The following is a 4,312-nucleotide window of genomic DNA, read 5'->3' as shown; positions in this document are numbered from 1 at the left end:
AAAAAAAAAAAAAAAAGAAAAGTTGTTTCCTTAGGAGTCTAATGTGGCACCAGGGCTGGGAGGAGGCAGGGAAACTCTGCTGTGATCTAGATATAGCAACACGAAAATTCCTTGCCTAGCTTGGCAGTGAGATTTTAGAGGAGCCAAGCAGGAATTTAGGTTCCTGCATTACAATGACAAAAACCCTTTTCTTCTAGCAGAAGGATATTGGACATCTAGGGTACACCATGGGTTGGGACAATGAAGTTGTCAGCACTGATCACAATAGAGGGAGTGTAATGATTCCGCTGAGGCAAGCTGATCTTCAGCTTCTAGCCTGAGTTCTTTCTCTTTTTCTGCTCCCTGTCTTTCCCTTCCCTTCCCTTCTCTCTCTCTCTCTCTCTCTCTCTCTCTCTCTCTCTCTCTCTCTCTCTCTCCTTTTCTTCCTTTCTCCCCTCCCTTCCATAACCACTAAATAAATATTCAACCTCACTCTGCATGGTGTGCCTATACGTCTGTCTCTCGCCTGCCACTGCCACATGGTTTGCCTCCAGGACCAGCCACCTTTGGAGACCTGCCATGTGGTCTCCTGCGCTGTCTCTGCCTGGGACTGGCTGCTTTTAGGACCCACTGCCCACCACCACATGGCCTTCTGCCTGCCACCACTTGGGGACCTGCAGCATTTCTGCTACCTGCCACCACTGGGGATCTACAGCAATTTTTATTAACCCATTACAGGGAGGCATCTACTCCTAAGATTTGGATATTTGGAAGTCTCTTGTATCTTGGGGAGACTCGGAGTAAAAAAGAGACCCAAGGAATGCCCAAGATTAAAGATTAAAGCCTAGAACTCAAATGGAAATGAATTTAATTTAGTGAAAATAAACTTTCTTTTCTTTTGCATGCCTCACAATGCACTTAAGGTAATTTTCGTCCATAAAAGTAAGGAATTGGTTGTTAGTACTACTCCAAATGTTAGCAAGACCCTGTGTGGGTTAAGCAAGGACTCAAGTAGTTCTGCTCTAGTCTTAAGAACTTGGCCTTGTTAGAGTGTGAAGACCCAAACATCTAGGAGTCTGTAGAGCCTTATATGACATAACCACCAGCCTGTCAACAGCTTAAGAGTCACCTGCCACTTGTATCCAACTGGTAAATGAATGACCTGCTCCATAAGCAGGTAAGTGGAAGCAAAAAGGAAAAAGAAGCTCTTTGTCTTCATTTCTCCGAAGGGGAGACTGTGTGTCTTCTGTTCTCGGAAGGTGAGCCTGTGGGTCTCTGTTCTCGGAAGGTGAGACTGTGGGTCTCTGTTCTCGGAAGGTGAGCCTGTGGGTCTCTGTTCTCGGAAGGTGAGCCTGTGGGTCTCTGTTCTCGGAAGGTGAGACTGTGGGTCTATCAGTGTTGGAAAAGGAAAAGGAAGCTTGTTGCTTCATCATGTCTCCAGGGCTGTGCTTTGCCAGCCTGAGAATCTCAAGGTCCTGGCAGAGGAGGGGGTCAGGCCAGCTGGAGTGCCCTGCATAGATGAAGCAGATCAAGAACAGGCCTCAAGGTATCCTGAGCTTTTCCTGTCTGCACTGTGTACAGTACCCAACCTGTCCAGACCAATGTCAAAAGAGCTTATGTTGCTTTTAAGCAGTAAGACCCAGCAGGCAGCGGATTGCTCAAGGATTAGGGGATAGAAGAGTGGCTTTGTGTGTCACAGACAGCAACATGAAGTTTTGCTTTAAAAAAAACTCTGAAGTTAGGCCCAACTCAGAGTTTTTGGTCACTGTGAGAGGGGCTGAAGTTCCTTGGAGGATGGAAAATGAACAGGTATGGAAGGAATCTGAGTTGTCACAGTCTGGAGTGAGGCCTTAGGATTCTTGGAAAGGATACATTGTTTGTTGAAGCTCGTTTTGTTTTATTTTTCATGGTTAACGAGACAAAGACGCAAATATCCTACATTACCACACCCACAAGTAATTATCCTCTTGGCCAAAAGGGCCTCTTGCCTGTATAAGAATTTGTGTGCCCTCTATTTGCAGGCATTTAGATTTTCATTTACAGGCAAAATTTGGTTTGTAGAGGACATAATTTTACCTTTTAAAGAGAATGTCTGCTGCAAAAGGGAATTCTTGCACTATCCCTTTTTACCTCACCTCCATCTACCCATTCTCTCTGAGCTGAAAATTCATATTGCTGACGAGGTCCCCAATACAGACAAACAGGGCTCGGCCTGAAGTAGATTCTGGACTGAGCCAAGGAGATGCATGTTCTGATCCAGATTTTTTGTTGTTGTTGTCTGAGATTGTGTTGATTCCATCAAGTGTCAGAACACCTTGTATTGAGTGGGATTGGTATCATCTGGCTGTGCCTTCTTTTGATTTGGTATTTTGTCAACCATATCCCTAACTGACTAGTTTCTAGTCTCTCCATTTTCTGGTCCTCTGTGTGTCCATCCAGAAAACACAGGAGCACTGATTTGCAGTGAGAATTAGGAACCTCGATGGACTTTCTCAGAGTCCAGAGAGTAATGTCTATTGTATCTGAAGACTAAACTCAGTGACATCTCAGTTTAGCAGGTGAGCCTCATCCAAGCCTCGGGGGTGGGAGAATGAAACCCCAGGCACCTTCCTTCTGCACTGGCTCCCTCTCTTATGGTCAGTAATTGTAGAAAGTTGAAGCCTAAGACAACTATAATTTGTCATGGAGCTGTCTTGTGCTCTGCCCCAACCTTTTTTAAAAGGAAGATAAAATCAGATGTCAAGTGAGCTCTCCTAGTATTTGAGTTGTGTAATTCCAAAGCTGTGCAGACGTCCCTGGCTTCCTCCTTTGGTGTGCACCCTCCTCCTTTCTTCCCTCTCTATCTTTTTTTTTTTTAAACAGCCCACAAACCCCAAGGACACACGGTTGGCTCTGGCTGGAATCAGCTGTGTGTTTGCAGGCTTTATCTGAGGAAGAATCCTCAGGTCATTGTCACGGTAGTTCTGATAATCCTGAAGTGTGCAGATGTGGCTATCCAGGGCTATCTGAGAGTACTCCTTCTCCCTCCCCTTTCTTTCCTGTAATCATTTTATTAAAACAAAAACAAAAACCAATCTTCAACATTTATTATCAAAATTCTGGGTTAAAAAATGCTTTATCTGAAGTTTAAACAAAATATTTCACTGCCATAGGATTGGGCAAATAGTTCATTTCTGCACATCTACTGTCTTCTTATTCTCTGTGAGCATATCTACTTACCCCTCATCCCCTCGTTGTGCCGAGATCCAGAGCATGAGCTCCTCAAGACCATAGACTGTGCCCGGCACTATGCCTAAGCATATCACAGGAATTCAGCCATGTTTGTGGATACATGATGAGGGAGGCATAAGATGGCAGAATGATGGACCAAGTGATTTCTAGTGGGTAGAGATTGAATAAAGTTAAGTGAGGAGGCTAAGCAAAAGGCTTCCAATTCAGATAGTAGGGGATACAGATGAGCCAACAGACCCTTTAAGCAGATTGCCCATGCCAGGAAATAATAACTTGTGTGTGTAAGCTACAGGTCTACAGATAATCATCCCATTTTCATTTCTGAATAGTCTGAATAGGCACCCACAAACTGCTGCTCCCCCTTATCCACTCTATGACTTAGTTTCCTTACCTGAAAGTGGAAATACCTTAAGTATCAATCCTATAAGATTTTAAATGAGATGTGCATGGAGCTGGCAACACTGCCTAGCCTGACTCATCAGCTCCAGCTGTCGTTATAGTTAGCAGTGACGATGGTACAAGTGCTCCATCTCTGATTGTTTGCATGTGTGTGTGTGTGTGTGTGTGTGTGTGTGTATTCATATGTGTGTGTGCACATGTCTCTGTGAACATATAAAAGCCAAAGGAGAACCTCGAGTATTATTTCTTGAGTGCTTCCCCTCCTTGTTTATTGAGACAGGGTATCTCACACACTTAGCTGATTAGTGAGACTCAGAGCTTGCTTGTATCCACACCCTATCGCTGGGATTGTGAGTGTGTGCTGTCATATCTGATTGTTTTTTATGTGGTTCTGGGGATGGAACTAAGGTTCTCATGCTTGCAGGGCAACTGCCTTAACAACTGAGATCCCCACATCCCTGGCTTTTGCTTAAGGAGACACACTCTCACATATTTCATACTGGTCACAAACTTGCTGCCTATCTGAAGCTGGTCTTAAGCTACTAATTCCCCATTCTCTACCTCTCAAAATCTGGCGTTGCAGGCCCCCACCATGTGTGGCTTCCTGGTGTTTATCGGACTTTGGGTCCAGTTCAGTTGGAGACTACAGTAAGTGGCTGTCTAGCCTGGGGATTAAAGTGAGAAACCCAGGGAAGAGTAGGAG

The sequence above is a fragment of the Alexandromys fortis genome, unplaced genomic scaffold (genome assembly GCF_014885135.2).
Source record: "Alexandromys fortis isolate MF-2015 unplaced genomic scaffold, M_Fortis_MF-2015_v1.1 scaffold_42, whole genome shotgun sequence".
Taxonomy (NCBI): Eukaryota; Metazoa; Chordata; class Mammalia; order Rodentia; family Cricetidae; genus Alexandromys; species Alexandromys fortis.
This window is presented reverse-complemented; position numbering follows the sequence as displayed.